Below are 23323 nucleotides of genomic sequence, written 5' to 3'. Positions count from 1 at the left end.
AGTGCATAACCACCATTCATCTTTCTTTTGAAATACATGCTCCATCATTATGAGGCTTTATGTTTAGACCTTGAAACATATCCATAATGTTGATTTAAAAAAAAAATCATCTGACGTTCAGCTTTTGCTGCTGTTCTCTACATAAGGTTTAGGGAAATTCTAGATTGCCGAAGGATGTGCCAGTGGTAATGCCACTTTCTCCATCAATAAACCAGAATTGCTGTCATTATCATTATCTTCTGATGATCAGAGAACAAGGAGTCGAAATGTCTGACACAATTACTGTTATTAAGTAACGTCTGTCGTGGGCAAGCATCGTATCTAACATGGTGGCTTTGTTTCCATAGGAACCAATAATTGCTATATTGTGTATAGGAGTAAGATATATTTTTCTGGAGGTTCCATGTTGAAGGGTTGTGAGCTAGAGTCATCAGTGGCTTTGCTTTTCCAGTCCTTAATCATGGGGCCTATTGCATTGTAATTCGTGCCTGAAATTTTAATTTTAATTTAGTTTTAGTATATAGTTTTTAATCTGAATGTGCAGTTTTTTTTTGTGTCCTCCTGTCTGGCATTTCTGACCTACGTACCTATTTCTTATGATAGCTTATTGCCAACACATCTTTCCCCAGTTGCCTAATTATGCCAAGAGTCTGCACCTTAACAGAGACTAGGCTGTTATATTGTTGCAGTGTCCAAGAAAGCAACAGATTGTTTATCTGCTGCAGCATGATATATCTGAGCAACGTAACGCTTGCTGTTCCTAGTAGTGGGAAGTAGTGTTCCTGATTCCATTATATTGTGCAATTCAAGACGAGAGAGGGAAAGGAGCTGGCTGGAGGAAGGGTTTGGCACTTGACATCAGATAGGTGTGGGAAAGAAGCTTTTAGTCAGACCAAAGAGGAGGTGGCTATCTTTAAATGCCTGCTTTCATGTTAAATGCACAAATACTTTGTGGCCATAAATTTATGGCCCCATCCGGTGAATTTCCACCATAACTCCAGTGGCCGGAAGGGCTGCAAATTAGACCAGGACCCACTTATGCTTTGTCCCAGCCTTACCCGGCAGTTTCCTGGATGGCCTGTTAGGGGTAGAGACTCTGCCCATCCAAAACAAGGCCATTGATGCAGGAGGGTTTGAGGTTGTGGTGGTGGCGGCAATATGTTCACAACAACAACAACTTGAATTTATGTAGCACTTTAATGTAGTAAAACATCCCAAGGCGCTTCACAGGAGCATTATCAAACAAAATTTGACACCGAGCCACTTAAGGAGATATTAGGACAGGAGACCAAAAGCTTGGTCAAAGAGGTAGGTTTTAAGGACCGTCTTAAAGGAGGAGAGAGAGGTTTAGGGAGGGAATTCCAGAGCTTTGGGCCTAGGCAGGTGAAGGCACGGCCGCCAATGGTGGAGCGATTAAAATCCGGGATGCGCAAGAGACAAGAATTGGAGGAGCACAGAGATCTCGGAGGGTTGCAGGGCTGGAGGATGTTACAGAGATATGGAGCGGCGAGGCCATGGAGGGATTTGAAAACAAGGATGAAAATTTTAAAGTCAAGGCGTTGTTGGACCAGGAGCCAATGTAGGTCAACGAGCACAGGGTTAATGAGTGAACGGGACTTGGTGCAAGTTAGGATACGGGCAGCGGTGTTTTGGGTGAGCTTAAGTTTATGGAGGGTGGAAGATGGGAGGCCAGCCAGGAGAGCATTGGAATAGTCGAGTTTAGAGGTAACAAAGGCATGGATGAGTGTTTCAGGAACAGATGAGCTGAGGCAGGGGCAGGGGCAGAGACTGGCGATGTTACGGAGGTGGAAGTAGGCGGTCTTAGTGATGGAGCAGATATATGGTCAGATACTCATCTTAGGTCAAATAGGACGCCAAAGTTGCGAACGGTCTGGTTCAGCCTCAGAGAGTGGCCAAGGAGAGGGATGGAGTCATAGCACAAAACTGCTCACATATTGGCACACATTTACATTTAAAAGGATGGGTTTGTGAAAAATGCAATTTGCACTGGTGCAGTGGAGAGTAAGGTTCTTTTCTAAGGTCATGGTCAATTGCATTTTAGTGGAAGGATACAGGGAGCTTTGCTCTTCATGGGGCCAAAAGTGCAAGATTGCTCTTTTTCACAACATTAACATCCCTTGATCAACACAAATATATTGAAAATTTATTTGAAAACCCCCTTTAGTAATTCCTTAATTACATCTACATGCTGAATTTGTGGTGTAGACTATTATTAAATCGGTAGTATGTTTGTAAATTTGTAGCTACCTAAAATCCATGATTCTAGGTCCTCTTTTAACCATTTCATTGGCCCATTGGGTCAGCGGTCTGGATGGTGCATAAGAGTCACATGATTTATGCATTGCTTATTCTGGAGATTTGGCTTGTCCATGGAAACCATGTGATTGGTAGTATTATTGATCCCTTGATTACCACTGTCCAGCTCTGGAGCAAACCTTGTTGCTCTCCTGCAGGTGCTTTGACCTCTTGCTCAGTTTGTCTAGCCTCTTGTTTGACTCCACTTCTTGGTCTCAAATTACCACTCACATTCATGCTCTACCCACTCCCGACTCCCCCACATCTGGACCCACCAGTACTTTCACTGTCTTGAGCCTCAGTATTGGACCTCCCACTCTGTCCACTTGTTGTTCCTTGACTAGGAGACCCTGGGGACTCGAGATGACTGCATATGTCAAAGTAGAAACCCAGGCTTTAGCTGAAGTCTAGAATCACTAAAGTGCCCTATTTCCTGCCTAACTCTAGGGCCATTTCCAGCCTCTCTCCACCTGCTTCCCAGCCCAGGACTTTAATTTGACCCCATCTCGAAGCCCTGGCCTCTGAGCTCCATTCCTCCCAGTCCTGACTCCAGATCCCTCTTGCTTTCAGACCTTGGTGCTGGGACTGTCATTCATTTCTGTGGAACCAAAATGTATGCCATTAAGAGCAGAGACAGAAAAGATACTTAGCCAGTTGAGACAAGGGGGGACTGCACCCTACTGTTTGTGCAGGAGGAGTATGAAAGACAAGGTCTGAAAGTGGATTTGATCAGCCATAAAGAACAGGAAAGGAAGTGTAACAGAACATGCTGTAAGAGTCCATACATACAGCCGAGATTGAAGAGAGCTAATTGTAGTCTCTGAATTTTTGAGGAAAGGATAGTAAATAAAAAAAACAATAAAATCAAGTTACAGGTTTCTATAGTATGTATGTGTGCAGAAAATTATCTATGAAGAATCATCTTAACAGTTCACAATAAGAATACCCTTGGGTCTTGCTACTGTTGCTAGGTGCTGGGCCTTCTATAGGTTAAAATTTTACAATTGTGGTTGCAGGTTTAACAGTCTGTTGCTGTGGTTACAGAGTACCACAACATGCACAAATCCACTTAAGGTGACAACATTCAAACATTATGGTACTTCGAGACAGTATTCTCTCTCTCTGCCCCCCCCACTCAACTCGTGAGCAACAGCATGAAAGATCCACTAGCATCATAGTGACATTAGTGAAATCTCAGCAAATGTTTTGTGCTGCAAACAAAATATGGGCCTTGCAAATAAGCTGTGTGAATATTAGCAAATGAACGCTAGCGTGTTTGTATGAAATCCCTTTGTCTGCTATTTTAATGACAACGTTAACCTTTTTTATTTTGTTTACATTTTTTGTATGTTAGCATATGCACTGTGTAATTTCAAGGCCATGGCTTATAATTATGTTTCCGTTTTGCATGTCTAATTGTGTAACATTTATTTAACATCACCTAATTTGTCAGACTGTATGCAGACTTTTTTTTGGGAAGGACTAAAATATGTTTGTTGACTTTATTACTTAATCTGCATGTTGATACCCATGCTTTTATAATTTAAGGCAGGGCATGTGAAACCTGTAAAAGAGGAGTGTCCTAAAGAAATTGTAACTTGATTGAGCATGTGGTTTTCTTGTTCTGTTTTTTCGTGTTTAACTTAATTTTGATAACTATCAATAATTATTTTCGGGTGGTGTCATTGCATTGTATGTGGTTTAATCTTTGTGATTGTGGAGGTGGGGAACACAAAGAAGGAACTCTGTATATGGGCATCATACTAAGACAGAAGATGAATGAAAGTACTGTGGGGCCCTGTACAAATGACTGGGAGAGCTGGATGACCTGTCCTTGTGCTATATTCTGATGTGAACAATTTGGATTATTCCATACAGCCATTTGAAATCCTGAATGGCCTCTGCTAAAATGACGAGTCTGCTGTACCCCAGTACCCAATTGGTCAGACAGCAGTACCTGACAGTCTCACTACTTGTATTTGCTGATTGCAGTGCCATTGGACAATCCTGATTGAGGTCAGAACTGGTCATTGCAAGATAACAGAAAACACAATTGCATAGCTACCTACTAATCAAAAAAGTGAAACTTTGAAGTGCTGTAGCTGTTTTGAGCAACTTATCTGGAAACAAAGAAAAATACAGCATGTTCTAGTATAGGTATGATTTCTAATGCTTCACTTTTCGCTCCTTCTCTTCCCTCAAACTCAAATAAATGCCCTTTGAGTTAATGCACCAAAGTCCTACCAAACTAGATAGCAAAGTGCGAACATAAATTGTATTTTTTAAATGGTTATTAAGCCTTACTATTGGATACAGACACTAAATATGATCCTGCTGGACAGCTGGAAGCTTTTTCATTATCTATCTAATAGGTTCAAGTCAAACATTCCCCTATTTTCTTCTGAAGGCACTGAATCATGCCTACGTCACGGTTCACTGGTGTCACCAGCTCTCCAGTACCTCACCCAGGTGGCCATTCGCCATGTGTGAGCCATGACTGTGTTGGCAGGTCACTCGATCTCGGAGAGCCTCATAGCTTAGCCTAATCTTCTGCTCGCCAGTCACTGCATGCACTTTCTAGCAAGGGGCTTTGGATAGGAGTGTGAATCCTAGCTTTTAATTTCTGCTGCCTAGGCCAGAGGTGCTGAAACCAATTTTAGTACACCTTATGATCTAGGTGAAATCAGCTAATCCAGCAAAGTCTGCAGATCATAAATCTGGCCTTAGCACTACACTGAGAAGTGCATTTACCCACTAAGGCATTAGGGAATATTTTAAAATTGGTATCAATCCAAATTTGTTAGTGATTTTATGCAGGATTAAAAAAACATTTTGATATTGCACATTGGATTCTTTTTATTAATTGTGAATTCTTACCTCGGTGATGTAATGATTTTTTCCCCTATTCTGCAACACCCCCTTATGTTTGCAATCCTTATTAAAAAAATTAATTGTATTTAGATTGAATTGCTGCAGCACTTCTGAGCACTGTTACCAATGTGGAATCGACATCTGTATACAGATATGCCTTTGTGGTGGTTGGTGCAAATGTTATGTTGAGAATAAGATTCAAAATTGGGTCACTGAACAAGCAGTATATAATATGGCTTCTCTTACATAAGCTGTGCTTGAATACAATTACAAATTGTAGAATAAAAAGGAAAAACTGCAAATGTTAAGCATCTGAAATAAAAACAGAAAATGCTGGAAATGCACAGCAGGTCAGTCAGCATCTATAAGGAGAAAAGACAGGTTATGATGTCTCGGTTGTGTTCCCTTCATCAGAACTGAAGAAGGGTACGCACAACAACGTAAACTTGCATTTATAAAGCACCTTTAATGTAGTAAAATGTTCCATGGTGCTTTACAGGAGTGTTATCAAACAAAATTTGACACCGAGCCTCATAAGGAGATATTACGACAGGTGACCAAAAGCTTGGTCAAAGAGGTAGGTTTTAAGGAACGTCTTAAAGGAGGAGAGAGAAGTAGAGAAGCGGAGAGGTTCAGGGAGGGAATTCCAGAGCTTAGAGCCTAGGCAGCTGAAGGCACGGCCGCCAATGGTGGAGCGATTTAAAATCGGGAATGTGCAAGAGGCCAGAATTGGATGAATGCAGAGAACTCGGAGGGTTGTAGGGCTGGAGGAAGTTACAGAGATAGGGAGGGGTGAGGCCATGGAGGGATTTGAAAACAAGGATGAGGATTTTAAAATCGAGGTGTTGCCGGAACGGGAGCCATTGTAGGTCAGCGAGCACGGATAATGGGTGAACAGGACTTGGTGTGAGTTAGGATACGGGCAGCAGAGTTTTGGATGAGCTCAAGTTTATGGAGGGTGGAAGATGGGAGGCTGGCCAGGAGAACATTAGAATAGTCAAATCTAAAGGTATCAAGGGCATGGATGAGGGTTTCAGCAGCAGATGAGCAGGGGTGCAGAGGGGCGGTGTTACAGAGATGGAAGTAGGCGGTCTTGGTGATGGAGCAGATATGGGGCCGGAAGCTCATCTCAGTGTCAAATAGGACGCCAAGGTTGCGAACGGTCTGGTTCAACCTCAGACAGTGGCCAGGGAGAGGGATGGAGTTGGTGGCTAGGGAACGGAGTTTGTGCCATGGAACGAAGACAATGGCTTTCGTCTTCCCAATATTTAGTTGGAGGAAATTTCTGCTCATCCAATTATGGATGTCAGTCAAGCAGTGTGACAAATCAAAGGCAGTGGCGGGGTCGAGAGAGGTGGTGGTGAGGAAGGGCTGGGTGTTGTCAGTGTACATGTGGAACCTGACCCGAAACACATCTGCTTTTATTACAATTCCAAATTGTTTTATCTGCAGGGGCACTGACAGATATAGTCATCTGGATCTACTTTTTAAAGAGTTAAGTTTAGAAAACAATATAAACTTATGAAACTGATTCTAATCTTTCCAGGTGTTTTGTTACATTATCCTCGTGTTTAGATCATTGGTGCTGAAGTTGTATGATAAAAAACAAAAGCATCTATTAATTTCACTGTCATCCCTTAAAATGAGGACCTCAGTTTACATTTCATTTTTGCAAGAAAATTCATTTGTAAATAAAGATGGAAATAATTAATTCAGCGCTGCAATTGTTTCCAATTTTATTCACCATGCAAGCATATCTACTTTCTTCTGTACTGCAATTAATGTGTTGTTTAAAAGTAATTTGTTGTGGGCCCCACAAATGAAAACCTTTTGGGTACATGTCACATTGTTAAAGCAAACATGCAGGCCATGTTTGTCTGACATGGGGGCATCACTGATTCTGGAAGTGTCATCTCCTAAAATTCTTGTCCTTTGCTCTGATCTGGTTCGTACATTGCATGTGATTTTCTCTCCTAGAACTATCTGTGATGTTTCATGTTCCGCTTGAGTATTTTACAATTATACAATTGTCTTATGCTGCACCTTTGTCTCCAACTTATCCTGCTGAACAACTCTAATGCTGTCTTATTGAGTTCGTAAGAGACATCACCAAAACGTTAGAGGTGAGAAAAGTAGTACCAAACTGATTCAAAATGTGGAATCTCTACATAAAGTAGAGAAGGCTTGCCTAATGGGTGGTCACCAAATTTACCAATGTGACAGTGTGTTATTTTGGGTGGTTGGGATCTACCTTTATTTGAGGTTTGTATATGAACACCTGTCCCATTTCCCTAGACGCTTCTAAGTGTTTTCCTTCCATAGACAATGTTGAATGCAAAAAATGGAGCATTTAAAAAATGTTTTGCATTGATTCCACAGATCTCCAACTCCCTCCCCTCCTGCAAAAACTTTGTCCTTGCTTTGCTTTCCTTTCCTTTCTTCCTCCCTGTCTGTTTATTCACTCATTCGACTTCTTTTTCAGATCCTGCTTCTGTTATCCTTCACTTCCTAAATAATGAATTCCTTACTGGATACGCGGCATGCTCATGTTGAACAGTATTTGTGTAACTCCCTGGTAATCTTTATAGTGTGCCCAGCCCCCAATATCAGAAATGAAGTCAGCACAAGACATGAACAAGCCACTGCAGCTTTACAGTTTGGTACTAGTTCTGTGGGGAGGAGAAAAGGATGTTGTCAAAACGGGTCTTAAATGCTATATTTTTAAGCTCAGAATGAGGATGTCTGAGTGACCCTCACTCACTTAGGCGTTCTTGCAGTTCAACAAGTCGTATTGTCACATTGTCCACATAGCCATTCTTTAAGCAGTGTTGGCTGCTTTCCTTTGCATCTAGCTTTTTCTCTGTCATGGTTTTTTAATATTCATTTTACCTATACACCAGTTCCTTGACTTAAATTGATCTGTTCTTCTCTCCTCTCCTCTCCTCTCCTCTCCTCTCCTCCTCTGACTCTCCACCCACCTCCCCCTGCCCCCCCCCTCCCCTCCCAGCCCCATGATGTGGGACTAAAGCCTGAATATCAGAGCCCTGCCATCTGCTACTGTGTGCTATTCTAAAATGTATTTAAGTTATGGAAATCTACCAGGGTACAAACAGCAAACCTGAGTTACTGATGAAGCATCACTCGTGTATCTCCATTCCTGGAGAGCACCATCTTCAACTTGGATAAATTACGTTGCCGATAAAGTGCACACATATCCAGTTCAAAGGCCAGATTTTATTTCCAAATCAGTCACTAACTTGCATTTTACACCTTAGTGTCTGCTTCTATATTTTTCTCTTACCAATTTTCTCCTCTCTTCTTTTGAAGATGTTGATTCCTTGTGGGGATGCAGTTCTGTGCTGGCTCCAAGTGGCTGTCTTTTACATGTGAGCCTAGGCAGTAAGTGTCAGCAGGCTGTTTGACCACAGGGAGTACCATAGTCTTCATTTTACACAAACTTCCGGGTCCAGTTATTGGATACGATGAGGAGTGGGAACCCTGATCACTTCTTTTTCTTTGCATCCCCCCCACCCTCCAAACAATGCACGGGCGCCGAGTCCAGTTACAGTGGGGATTAAATTAAACCCGCGCCTGGTCGTTGCGATTCAGGCAGCACGTTACATTCATGCTCCCTGCTGTTTTAAATGATTGCTGCGTGCAGCCAGCGCTACTGCTCCAGGCAGAGGAGGAGAGGCCTATAAAAGAGGCGGGAGCCGGAGGCCCGAGAGCAACAGAGGAGGAGAGCGGGAGTGTCAGGGAGAAAGGTTGTTATTCAGACTGGAGGGAGGTGTACAGTGGTGTTCCCCAGGCATCCGTACCAGAACCACTGCTTTTCTTGATATATATTATTGACTTGGACTTGGGTGCACAGAGCACAATTTCGAAATTGTGGAGATGACACAAAACTTGGAAGGGTAGTGAACAGTGAGGAGGATAGTGATAGACTTCAAGAGGATATGGACAGGCTGGTGGAATGGGCGGACACAAGGCAGATGAAATTTAACACAGAGAAGTGCGAAGTGATACATTTTGGTAGAAAGAACGAAGAGAGGCAATAAAGACTAGAGGGCACAATTCTAAAAGTGGTCAGGAACAGAGAGATCTGGGGGTATATTTGCATAAATCATTGAAGGTAAAAAAGCATATGGGATCCTGGGCTATATAAATAGAGGCATAGAGTACAAAAGGAAGGAAGTCATGATGAACCTTTATAAAACACTGGTGCGGCCACAACTGGAGTATTGTGTCCCGTTCTGGGCACCGCACTTTAGCAAGGATGTGAAGGTCTTAGAGAGGGTGCAGAAGAGATTTACTAGAATGGTTCCAGGGATGAAGGACTTCAGTTATGTGGATAGACTGGAGAAGCTGGGGTAGTTCTCCTTAGAGCAGAGAAGATTGAGAGGAGGTTTGATAGAAGTGTTCAAAATCATGAACAGTCTAGATAGAGAGAAACTGTTCCCATTGGCGGAAGAGTCAAGAACCAGAGGACATAGATTTAAGTTGATTGGCAAAAGAACCAAAGGTGATAATGAGGAAAAACTTTTTTACACAGTGAGTGGCTTTGATCTAGAATGCACTGCCTGAGGGGGTGGTGGAGGCAGATTCAATTATGGCTTTCAAAGGGGAATTGGATAAGTACTTGAAAGGAAAAAAATTTGCAGGGCTATGGGAAAAGGGCGGGGGAGTGGGACTAGCTGGATTGGTCTTGCAGAGAGCCGGCATGTACTCGATGGGCCAAATGGACTCCTCCCGTGCTGTAACCATTCTATGATTCTATACCTGGGCTGTTGATTAGCTGCACACATCAGCAGGGGGTCCCGATATCGTGATTGGCTCGTGCTTCTTAAAGGCAGCTTGCACCTTTTAAAGGGGAGGTACTTTGTGGCTGGTGGGAGCCATTTCAAAACTGAATCTGTGCTGTGATACTTTGAAGAATATCTACGCCTGATATAGAGTGTGCGCCAAGGTTCTCTGATGATGCACCGGAGGCTTTGGTGCGAGAGGTGGAGGGAAGGATAGGCATCCTGTATCCGCAGGGGGGTCAGAAGGCCCTCCAGACATATGCTCAAGAGACATTGGGAGGAAGTTGGGGAGGAGGTAAATGCCAGGAACATAGCTCCAAGAACACAGATGCAGTGCAGGAAGAAATTCAATGATTTAACACGAGTTGTCAAGGTGAGTGAGTTGAAGCTTCAGGCTTCAAATGGCACATCCTACCAACTGCACCACTAGCCTCATCCACTGCTCAATTCACTGCACCCCCATCTCCCACCTACCAGCAATCTCTTTCAATTTGTACTCAACCATTCAAATCATATGCTATCTCACCCTCAAACATTTACCGCTGTTGCAAGCTTCACACCCACAACTCACAGTTCACACACACTGGTAGCTATTCAACCATGACAGCCATATCACCCAAACACCTTGCAGGACACTCACTGACACACATCCCACTTTCTTGCAGGAGAAGGTGACGCATAACAGGAAGCAGCAAGTGGCATTGGCTCCATGGAACACGAACTTGCTGTCCTCTCTCAGAATGACAGCATTCTTGCTCCCACCCCGCCACTCCACCAGTCCCCTCGCTGTTGCCTGTAGAGTATTGACACTTTATCCAAGTATTGGAAATCTCCAAAAACATGTACAAATGGACCAGCAACCAGAAGAAATAATCCAGCAACTAATCTGTAACTCTTGCATGATACCTTTAAATACCACTGGTGGGGGAGGTCCTTCATGCCCTTTGACATGTTCAGGTGTGCAAGGTTAAGACACTGCGTTGGATAGAGTGTGGCATTCCAAAATAGCAGCATCGCCTTCAAATCAGCATTGCACACCGATTCGCGTCATCATCCCCCTGCTCTGCATGCTGCTGGTGGTCGTTAGGTGCGTGCACGCAAACCCCTTGCCAAGATGGCATCCTGCGCACTTCCCATTGGAAGTTTGCGCGCGCCCCATTTTCGAGGCTTAGTTGGTCACATGACCTCTTAAAAAAAAAAAAAAAAACGGGTCCTACATGGCTCAATTTCACCCCCAGTGTTTCTACTGATGCTTTGGCTGTGGTCACAGACTGTGGATTAAACTTGGGACTTTCCTGGCCTGTACTGCTCAGCTACTCACGAATTTACTTATCAGGGAGCCCTGTATACAAAGTTGAGCTACTCTCACCCATATATCTATAATATATATAATAATATATATGTAAAATATATATATTATTTATTTAATTTTATTTATTTACTATACTGTCACACTGTCCACTGGAGTGAAGTTGTACTCTACCTTAGACTTCTATCCTACCTGAGAATATTGTCAGACAATTTTGGCCTATGTAAATAAATTAAGATAGTGATTTATTTTTGGTAGTATTTTTAGAATTTGTCTATTATGGAGGTGACCAAATGTTTGTTTTCATAGGCCACTTTGTTGCATACCATGAGCCACATATATACAATACAAAACAAATTTAAGTAATATGAGTAAAAGCATTCCCTACAAGCTAAGTAATAGACTTAAAATATTTTTTTTATTGTACAAACACAAAAGTTCGTCTCGAGATGTTGCAGTTTCTCAAGAACTGGATGGGGCAGCACATTAGACACTGGCCTTTCACCATTGGTACAAATCCAGCCCAAATGCATAGAACAAAAACCTTCTCTCTCTTTTCTGTAAGAGTTGTATGTGTTCTATGAAGTGAGTTTGGGCAGTATTTATCCACTTCCCAGTGACCATGGTCTACAGCATACATAGCTCCTAATTTAGCACCAATGGCAGTATCACACAGGCTGGTCTCAGGATAGTTGGTGTGAGGAAAGAAAATGTCCCATGCTTGGGAACAGTTAGGGTTGCTCTCCTAAGACTGAGACTGAAGCACAAAGTGGAGGGAATTTTGCTCTGCATCTCTCTGGCCATAACTGACCTGCTTGATATGGACGCTGGGTGCCCGAAAAGGAAAGTGATTCATCTGACATTCACCTAGATGAGCACAATTTCTTTTATTAAGAGACACTTCCCAACCACCTCCTCAAGCTAATTTGCAACTGTTTGATTTTGACATTACTGTTTGAATTTACAGCTCCTTTTCAAGAATGGATTGCAGAAGGGTGAGTAATCAGGACAATTAAGGCTGCATAAGGCCCATGGGCTTCCATTGATCACTGAGGGACTTCAAAACGATGCAAAAAGATAACAAGTTTTCATTATTAGTTATAGTTAAAAAATGATTGCAGATCAATGTTGAACACGAAGCTAGTATTGCTGGGAGCCTATTTTAGCGGCGAGCATTAGAAACATTACCATATCATATAAGCTTTGTCTTGTCTTGATGCGATGCTACAAAATATCTGAATACATTTAATGGGGATCAACAAGGTGAAGGAAGAAGAGACATGACACTGGTACTATAAACTGAGGTCAGACTAGACTAGGATGTGTCTTGCTGCTGTCACCAGGTGTAAAGAAGGAATTCATCCTTCGCATTAACTAGTGTTTGTATGCAAATGAAAATAAAAAGCGCGCACCTGTTTTGACCCTCCTGTTTCTATCAAACTAGTACATGCAAGCAGAATCGAGCTGCCATGAAAAAAGATGATTTTCACATCTGTAAATGCCACACCCTTGAGTTCATTTAAATTGTTTTTCTAGTAGATGCTAAGTGAATAGTGCACATTAATAATCCAGAGCAAATTCCTCTCTGCGTCTTTAAAAAAAAATTGTCAATAGTATCTGGGAATATTTGTGGGACAAATTAATCTAAAACAACTGTATGTTTTAGTTGTTCCAGTTCTTATAAACAAAAAAAAAGGAATCTATTGTGTTAACCAGCCTAGTTGAATAGAATATTGAGCAATTCAAGATCTGGAAATGTATCATTAAACGGGGAACTCTATTATTGAGGAAGTTTTACTTTATTATATTTATCTAGATTCTTGTTTTGTGGGACTAAAATACTTATGGCTGTAGATTATTAGGAACTGGTGATCTGAAGTGTATGACTGCACTGTAATGCTCGATCTTAAAATGATCAATTGCAATATTCAAGGTCAAAGTAACTATATATTGCAGAAGATGGAGTGGGTTCCCATGTGGATGACCCAGGTGCAAATGCTAGTTTCTCCAGTCATTTGAGATTGGCTACCCTCTTCAGGTGAGAGATCAGTTTTTTTTTTATCCAGGTTGCATGGACGGAGTTTTTTTTTGGGGTGGCAGAATTTGCTTAGCAAAGCACAAATGTTATTAGCATGACCTATCCCACCTCACAAGTTATATCATCTGTTGACTGTTTGTGTGTGGCTCAGACCTTCCTAATTCAGAGAATGTTGACAGGAAGGCAGAGAAGGAGATAAAAATTTTGTTTGGCAGGAAGAAATGAGAAATAGTTTAGTGTTAAATTGTAAACGTAAAGAGGAAGCATACTGTTTTTATGCTATATTTTGCTGTTACACATTTGCCTTTCTCTAATTTTAAATGCCTATTTATTCTCAAGGTTGTATTCATAGTGTTGTATTGTTGAAGTATAAATAACTGCTTTTGTATATTTGGCTTGTGTTGGCTTGAGACTGGGATTTACCAGTTATAAGTTTCAGGGAAATAACATGTAGGCGTATGCTTCCTATTTCAAACATGAGTACGAACGCCTACACTGTCTTTCAATTATCTGCAGGAGTATTAAGAATTTCAGAAATAAAACTTGCTAGTTAGGTACCATTTTGGACTTTGAGATGGTGTATCATATGGTGTATAACATGTAAAGTTAGGCTCCGAATGTTACAGAATATATATTAAATGTATCTTTTTAAAAGGAGGAAGCTACAATCTAAATATCTGACTTTAAATGGAATGTACCAGCACATGTTTAAAAGATGGCAGGGCTCAACAATTTGCCTGTTTTGAGAGATTATTGAATGTTTTTAGCTCTTTATTCTTCACATCATGTAAGGGCTTTGTCAATTTAAAATTGCTTCAAACTTTCTCACAGTAAGTATTCCAACAGATGCTTTCTATGTAAGTTGCAACCCAATACAGTGGACTATAGCAAAAATGGTGTAATGTGCTGTAGTGCCAGATATATTCTCCCTCGAATAGCTAGCTTCACAACTGTTCCATCATTTGAAATACAATCTTCTTTCTTCCTCATACGCTGGTGGTATTTCCCAATTTTGGAATGGATATCTCTGTTTACCCAATCATTCAGTTATTGGACAGTGTAAAGGTATTTGTGATTGAGATGAGATTTCAGGGCAGAATTTTATAATTAGTGTGTCTGCTACAAGAGCACTGTCGGGTAGTAGTCATACATAGTGCTAGTTGGTCTTGGAGTCCCCTTCTGTTCTATAAAATGAACAAATGGACCAGGCTCAATATAGAAAGTTCAGAGGGGAAGTGAAAAGGAAATAAGAGGGACAAAGAGAGAGTATGAGAATAGACTGGCAGCCAACATAAAAGGAATCCAAAAGTCCTCTATAGGCATGTAAACAGTAAACGGGTAGTAAGAGCAAGGGTGGTGCCGATCAGGGATCAAAAAGGAGATCTACTCATGGAGGCAGAGGGCATGACCGAGGTACTAAATAAGTACTTTGCATCTGTCTTTACCAAGGAAGAAGATGCTGCCAGAGTCTCAGTATCGGAAGATGTAGTTGAGATACTGGATGGGCTAATAATTGATAAAGAGGAGGTGCTAGAAAGGCTAGCTCTACTTAAAGTAGATAAGTCACCCGATCCAGATAGGATGCATCCTAGGATGCTGAGGGAAGTTAGGGTGGAAATTGCGGAGGTACTGGCCATAATTTTCCAAACATCCTTAGATATGGGGGTGGTGTCAGAGGACTGGAGAATTGCAAATGTTACACTCTTGTTCAAAAAAGGCTGTAAGGAAAAACCCAGCAACTACAGGCCAGTCAGTTTAACCTTGATGGTGGGGAAACTTTTAGGAACCATTAACCGGGACCGAATTAGCAGCCGCATAGACAAGTGTGGATTGATTAGGGAAAGCCAACACGGATTTGTTAAAGGCAAATCGTGTTTAACTAACCTGATTGAGTTTTTTGATGAGGTAACAGAGAGGGTAGATGAGGGCAATGCAGTTTATCTGGTGTGTATGGACTTTCAAAAGGCATTTGATAAAGTGCCGCATAATAGGCTTGTCATGAAGATTGAAGCCCATGGAATAAAGGGGGCAGTAGCAGCATGGATACAAAATTGGCTAAGTAACAGGAAACAGAGAGTAGTAGTGAACGGTTGTTTTTCGGATTGGAGGGAGGTATACAGTGGTGTTCCCCAGGGGTCGGTACTAGGACCACTGCTTTTCTTGATATATATTAATGACTTGGACTTGGGTGTACAGGCCATAATTTCCAAATTTGGAGATGACCAAAACTTGTAAGTGTAGTGAACAGTAAGGAGGATAGTGATAGACTTCAAGAGGATATAGACAGGCTGGTGGAATAGGCGGACACGTGGCAGATGAAATTTAATGCAGAAAAATGTAAAGTGATACGTTTCAGTAAGAAGAACGAGGAGAGGCAAAACAAACTAAAGGGTACAATTCTAAAAGTAATACATGGAACAGAGAGATCTGGGGGTATATGTGCACAAATCGTTGAAGGTGGCAGGGCAGGTTGAGAAAGCAGTTTAAAAAAGCATACAGGATCCTGGGCTTTAGAAATAGAGGCATAGAGTACAAAAGTATGGAAGTCATGATGAGGCTTTATAAAACACTAGTTCGACCACAACTGGAGTATTGTGTCCCGTTCTGGGCATCACACTTTAGGAAAGAGAGGGTGCAGAAAAAATCTTCTAGAATGATTCCAGGAATGAGGGACTTCAGTTAACGTGGATAGACTGGAGAAGCTGGGGTTGTTCTCCTTGGAACAGAGAAGGTTGATAGGAGATTTGATGGAGGTATTTAAAATCATGAAGGGTCGAGACAATAGATAGAGAGAAACTGTTCCCATTGGTGGAAGGGTCAATAACCAGAGGGCATAGATTTAAGGTGATTGGCAAAAGAACCAAAGGTGACATGAGGAAAAACTTTTTTACGCTGTGAGTGGTTAGAATCTGGAATGCACTGCCTGAGGGGGTGGTGGAGGCAGATTCAATCATGGCTTTCAAAAGGGAACTGGATAAGGACTTGAAAGGAAAAAAATTGCAGGGCTACGGGGAAAGGGTGGGGGAGTGGGACTAGCTGGATTGCTTTTGCATAGAGCCGGCACAGACTCGATGGGCCGAATGGCCTCCTTCTGTGCCGTAATCTTTCTATGATTCTAAATCAAACGGGTTGAAAAATTTCTTTCTGAACAAATTTTTTTTGTTTTCTTCCTGAAATATGAAAACTGTAGATATATCTTTATGTATATAATATCAACTGGATATCTGATGTGCGCAGAAAGTCTCCAAACAAAGCTATTAGCAAATTGATACCTGCAGAGTTCCTGTTTGCCCGATATGCATTGCACACATACCATTTATATAAGTCCAGGTTGGTAGAAATTGGGCTTAGAGATCGACAGGTGTATGCTGGAGATTAATCAACTAAAACCACATGGTTTATCACTACAGAACACGAGTAAGCTTCTCCAGATAAGACCAGCTATCTGTAGGGCATTGGCTTGCAGGGTTATTTGGAGCTGAATAGGAAGAATCCCAGCCCCTATTGACATGTTGACTTCTTCCTGCCCAGGGTTTCAGTTTGTGGCAGACTGGCTTGTCAATCAAAATTGCCATGGAGTACTGTGGAACAGCCTGTTTCAGTTATCAAATTACCAAAGCCGCCACAGGTGGTTGACTTGGTTCCAAATTTTCATTGTCTAGCATGTAATTCTGGAGCCGCCTCATCCCAAAAAGGACCCCACGTTTCTCCCACTTCCAGGGAACATAATCAACATTAAATGTGTGAGTGCATTGCCACCATTCTTCTGACTTTAACAAGGGTATGGTAGCACAGTGGTTATGTTACTGGATTAGTAATCCTGAGGTCTGGATTAATAATTTGGAGTCATGAGTTCAAATCCTGCCATGGTAGCTGGAGAATTTAAATTCAATTAAATAAAATCTGGAATTTAAAAAAAAACTAGAATCAGTAATGATAGATTGTTGTGAAAATCCATCTGTTTCACTAATGCCCTTTAGGGAAGGAAACCTGTTGTCCTTACCCGGTCTGCCTATATGTGACTCTAGACCCATTCTTAATCGCCCTCTGAAATGGCCTAGCAAGCCATTTAGTTGTACAATCTCGCGACAGAAAGTCACAAAAGGAATAAAACAACCCGGCACTGGACCACTAGGACAAAGGCAAACCAAGCCCAGTCGATCCTGCAAAGTCCTCCTCACTAACATCTGGGGACTTGTGCCAAAATTGGGAGAGCTGTCCCACAGACCAGTCAAGCAACAGCCTGACACTAGCCATACTCACAGAATCATACCTTTCAGCCAACGTCCCAGACTCTTCCATCACCATCCCTGGGTATGTCATGGCCCACCGGCAGGATAGACCCACTAGAGGTGGTGATACAGTGATATAAAGTCAGAAGGGAGTGGCCCTCGGAGTCCTCAACTTTGACTCTGGACCCCCTGAAATCTCATGGCACCAGCCCAAACATGGGCAAGGAAACCCCCTGCTGATTACCACCTACCGCCCTCCCTCGGCTGATTAATCAGTCCTCCTCCATGTTGAACACCACTTGGAGGAAGCACTGAGGGTAGCAAGGGCACAGAATGTACTCTGGATGGGAGACTTCAATATCTACCACCAAGAGTGGCTCGGTAGCACTACGACTGGCTGACTCCTGAAAGATATAGCTGCCAGACTGGGCCTGTGGTAGGTGGTGAGCGAACCAACACAAGGGAAAAACCTACTTGACCTCGGCCTCACCAATCTACCTGTCGCAGATGCATCTGTCCATGACAGTATTGGTAAGACAGACCTCGTGGAGACAAAGTCCCATCTTCACACTGAGGATACCATCCAATGTGTTATATGGCACTACCACCGTGCTAAATAGGATAGATTCAGAACATTTCCAGCAGCTCAAAACTGGATATCCATGAGGCGCTGTGGGCCATCAGCAGCTGCAGAATTGTATTCCAGCACAATCTGTAACCTCGTGGCTTGGCATATTCCTCACTCTACCATTACCAACAAGCCAGGGGATCAACCCTGATTCATTGAGGAGTGTAGAAGAGCTATGCCAGGAGCAGCACCAGGCGTACCTAAAAATGAGGTGCCAACCTGGTGAAGCTACAACACAGGACTACATGCATGCTAAACAGCAGATGAAACATGCTGTAGACAGAGCTAAGTGATTCCACAACCAATGGATCAGATTAAAGCTGTGCAGTCCTGCCACATCCAACCATGAATGATGGACAATTAAACAACTAACGGGAGGAGGAGGCTCCGTGAACATCCCCATCCTCAATGATGGCAGAGTCCAGCACATGAGTGCAAAAAGACAAGGCTGAAGCATTTGCAGCCAGAAGTGCCGAGTAGATGACCCATCTCGGCCTCCTCCCGATATCCCCACCATCACAGAAGCCAGTCTTCAGCCAATTTGATTCACTCCACGTGATATCAAGAAATGGCTGAGCGCACTGGATACAGCAAAGGCTATGGGCCCCGACAATATCCCGGCTGTAGCGCTGAAGACTTGTGCTCCAGATCTAGCCAAGCTATTTCAGAACACTAGCATCTACCCGACATTGTGGAAAATTGCCCAGGTATGTCCTATCCACAAAAACCAGGACAAGTTCAATCCGGCCAATTACCGCCCCATCAGTCTACTCTCAATCATCAGCAAAGTGATGGAAGGTGTAGGTGTTGTCGTCAGTGCTATCAAGCGGCACTTACTCACCAATAACCTGCTCACCGATGCTCTGTTTGGGTTCCGCCAGGACCACTCGGCTCCAGACCTCATTATAGCCTTGGTCCAAACATGGACAAAAGAGCTGAATTCCAGAGGTGAGGTGAGAGTGACTGCCCTTGAAATCAAGGCAGCATTTGACCGAGTGTGGCACCAAGGAGCCCTAGTAAAATTGAATCAATGGGAAAATGGGCGAAAACTCTCCAGTGGCTGGAATCATACTTAGCACAAAGGAAGATGGTAGTGGTTGTTGGAGGCCGATCATCTCAGCCTCAGGACATTGCTGCAGGAGTTCCTCAGGGCAGTGCCCTAGGCCCAACCATCTTTAGCTGCTTCATCAATGACCTTCCCTCCATCATGAGGTCAGAAATGGGGTTGTTTGCTGATGATTGCACAGTGTTCAGTTTCATTTGCAACCCCTCAGATAATGAAGCAGTCTGTGCCCGCATGCAGCAAGACCTGGACAACATCCAGGCTTGGGCTGATAAGTGGCAAGTAACATTCGCGGCAGACAAGTGCCAGGCAATGACCATCTCCAACAAGAGAGCCTAACCACCTCCCCTTGACATTCAACGGCATTACCATCACCAAATCCTCCACCATCAACATCCTGGGGGTCACCATTGACCAGAAACTTAACTGGACCAGCCACATATAAATACTGTGGCTACCAGAGCAGGTCAGAGGCTGGGTATTTTGTGGTGAGTGACTCATCTCCTGACTCCCCAAAGCCTTTCCACCATCTACAAGGCATAAGTCAGGAATGTGATGGAATACTCTCCACTTGCCTGGATGAGTGCAGCTCCATCAACACTCAAGAAGCTTGACACCATCCAGGACAAAGCAGCCCGCTTGATTGGCACCCCATCCACCACCCTAAACATTCATCCCTTCACCACCGGCGCACCATGGCTGCAGTGTGTACCATCTACAAGATGCACTGCAGCAACTCGCTAAGGCTTCTTCGACAGCACCTCCCATACCCATGACCTCTACCACCTAGAAGGACAAGGACAGCAGGCACATGGGAACAACACCACCTGCACGTTCCCCTCCAAGTCACACACCATCCCAACTTGGAAATATCTCGCCGTTCCTTCATTGTCACTGGGTCAAATTCCTGGAACTCCCTTCCTAACAGCACTGTGGGAGAACCTTCACCAAACGGACTGCAGGGGATCAAGAAGCAACTCACCACCACGTTCTGAAGAGCATTTAGGGATGGACAATAAATGCTTACCTTGCCAGCAATGCCCACATCCCATGAACGAATAAAACAAAAGGACACACTTCATGCCGTATGGAACATTGCTTCCACCAGTTGGAGCTATGAAGCTTCAGCAATAACTTTCTTCTCTGTAACCTAATCATAGTTGGTACCGATCCCTGGATATAAAAGTGTGTGTTTTCATACCCAGCCTCCAGCGGCTGTCTTTCCAGTTCTGAGTTTCCTCATCAGCTATATGACAGATATTTGATGCATGATGCACAGGGCAGTTTGTGTTGTGCCAGCCACCTTTATGCTCTAAATGTCCAAGTCTAATGCCAAGTGCCAGGCTTACTAATCAGCTGCTTAACTCAAGTCCTCGTGAGGGGCTTTGAAAAAGATGCCTGCTGTGAGGCTGCCACTCCCTCCAGGATAGTTGGTGATGGGCCGGTATAGACCAGTGTCCTCCCTTAATCCAGCTGCTTCCTCTCTTTGCCACAGATCCATCTGATAAGTTGGTCTTGGATCTTGCACATGGGTCAGAGGAGTGCCATGCATGCATGCTTAAGAGTTTTAAACCATGAAGGAGTACTGTTTGAACCCATGTATTTTACGCCACAAGCTTAACCTTCATTCAGATTTTGCTGTTGTTGAAGGAAGAAGAGAAAGGCCAGAGTACCTCTTGCCCCTTCTCAGCACAGTCCCAGTGGATTGTGTCTAGCTTGAAGTTGGCACTCACTGGCACATGTGTCTCAACACAGTCCTATTCACCAGCCTCAGAGGGGCAGCTTTAAGGAGAGTTGGTGGTTCTTGGTTGTTGCTACCACCTTACCCAGAATAGCTTTTAGGAATTTGGTATGAATACCATCCATTACTGCAGAAGTTGCTTGCAAATATGGTTGGTGGCACCTTGGCAGAGGTGGCCAATCAGGCTTTGCTGTCAGATGATCCCCATGGCATGTCTTTTCACGCAGTAACGTGTAAAGCATAACGTGCTGATTAGGGTGCATCTGAAGAGCCATTCTGCATAATAATTAGTCAGGCCTCACACATCTCTGTGCCATTGGGCTTGCTGTCAGAACCAGGCTTCAAAGTTGGAACTTCTGCATGCACTAATTATCTGCCAAAATGTGGTCTGGTTATCCCTGTCCATAGGCCTAACAATTGCTGCGTGAACCTTCTTATTGACCCTTTAAATCTTCCTTCTTTTTATTGTTCAGTGTCTAATAACCCTAGATGCCAATTTCAGAGTCATTTGAATTGGCAGGAGCCCAGAGTAAAGGCTGAAAAATTAAGCAGAAGGTGTTACTGCGCCACTAATTTGCAAACTCTTGCTTGTTTAGCTTCCTCTGCCTTCCAGCCCACCTGTCGGAAGTGTGAACTATATGCAAAAGGCACCCAGGCATTATTGGTCTCTGCCTCTTTTTTTCATGTGTTTACACCCCACAAGCAGATGGAATGTAATGGCATGGAAAGTCGACATCACACAGAGAGTTAGGCTGGGGTTACCCAGGCTTAAGCTAGTAAGTGTGCAAAAGTGTAGCAGTTAACTTTGAGGTGCTCCCCCACCCCTCTTTTTCCCATGAGCACAAGCCTATAGCATTGCCTCAGACTGGCTGAGATCCGAAACTCACCAAATGGGAAAATGTACTTGCTGGGCTGTCCTTATCAAAGTAAAACTGCTATCTTAGCTGTAACAACTCATGTTAGCCATTTTTCAATATATTTGTGGCTGTTTCGAAACTTTGAGGGTTTCAATTTTGAAACTACAGAGGCTGTTCATTCCTGCATCCTAGTACTTCATCATTTTGCAGCTTCAGTGTTTTGCTTGCTCCCTTGCTCCTTTTGTTCCCCCTCACACTTCCCTTTGAAACGTCTGGCCTTTGGGAGAATCTTCATACAGTAGTATTGTAACATTTCAGAATGCATAGCTCCAGAAGAGAGTAGAATATATTTTTATATTGAAAAATACCTTACACAGGAGCAAAGTGCTCATCAGGGTGTTGGATCTCCATCCTAGTGTGAACTATACTAATGGTGTGTTCTAAGGGATATAATAACAAGCTAGCATTTCAACTGCTCTCTGAAAACTGGCCTATTTTATGCACCAGATAAAAGTTGACCTTCACGTCTAATATTTTATGGGTCCTGTAAAGGGGAAGGGGTCAGAGTTCTTTTATGTTTCCAAATATACATCTTATTTTGGGGTAGAAGCAAAGCCATCTAAGTTTGTAGATGATGCCATTTCTTTGGTGAGGATCAAGCAATAGGGAAAAGGCAAAACAAAAGGATCTTGATAGATCAGCAGGGTGAGCTATACAAATGGCAATTAATGGTAATGAGATTAGGGAAGGGAAATTAAAAAGTGGGAAGATAAACTAAATAGCTCTATGTTCCAGGAAACAGCAGACAGAGACCGAGCGCGAGCACTGGCGGGTATTGATAAATAGTTTACTGAAATTAATGGCACAACGTGCGGTAGGAGTAAGGAAAGGTAACTGGATCTCGGGATGTCTAGCCAGAGCGATAGAGCATAAATCCCCGAAGGTGATCATGACTTCGTACAAGGCACTGGAATGGCCACACTTGAATGTACTGCATACAATTCTGGTTGCCATACTACAGCAAGGATATGTGGGTATTGAAGGCACTGCAGAAAAGTGCAATTAGATATGATGCCGTAAGCCACTTAACAGTTTACCAGAAGTTCAAGAGCTTGGAACTGTTTACTCAGTAAGAAAGAAGGCATTCAAGCATTCAAGATTCTTAAAGGAATAGATAAATTGAACCCTGATAATATGTTTGAGATTGCCACAAAGATTCAAACCAAAGGACACAGGCTCAAGCATAGAAAAAGGAAGGTGCATAGCCATTTTAGGTTTAAATACTTTCTGCAGAGAGCAGTGAATGTGTGGAATGGAGAGCCCTGAAGGTGGCCAGCATGGAAACATTTACAGGAGAATTGGATAAATAATTGAGAGAGTGGGCAAATGAGAGATTTTTAGGACCAGCAACAGGTCTGCAGAGCCTTTTCCAGTCCTGTACTTTTCCTTTGCTCCAAATTATAGTT

General features: G+C 43.0%; 1 protein-coding gene across 2 annotated transcripts in view; it reads left to right on the top strand.

The window, feature by feature from the left end:
* The window catches only part of LOC137341120 (glucocorticoid-induced transcript 1 protein-like), a 240240-nt gene that overhangs the window by 13144 nt on the left and 203773 nt on the right, over window positions 1-23323 (top strand). The window lies entirely within an intron of this gene.

The sequence above is a fragment of the Heptranchias perlo genome, chromosome 2 (genome assembly GCF_035084215.1).
Source record: "Heptranchias perlo isolate sHepPer1 chromosome 2, sHepPer1.hap1, whole genome shotgun sequence".
Taxonomy (NCBI): domain Eukaryota; kingdom Metazoa; phylum Chordata; class Chondrichthyes; order Hexanchiformes; family Hexanchidae; genus Heptranchias; species Heptranchias perlo.
This window is presented reverse-complemented; position numbering and strand designations above follow the sequence as displayed.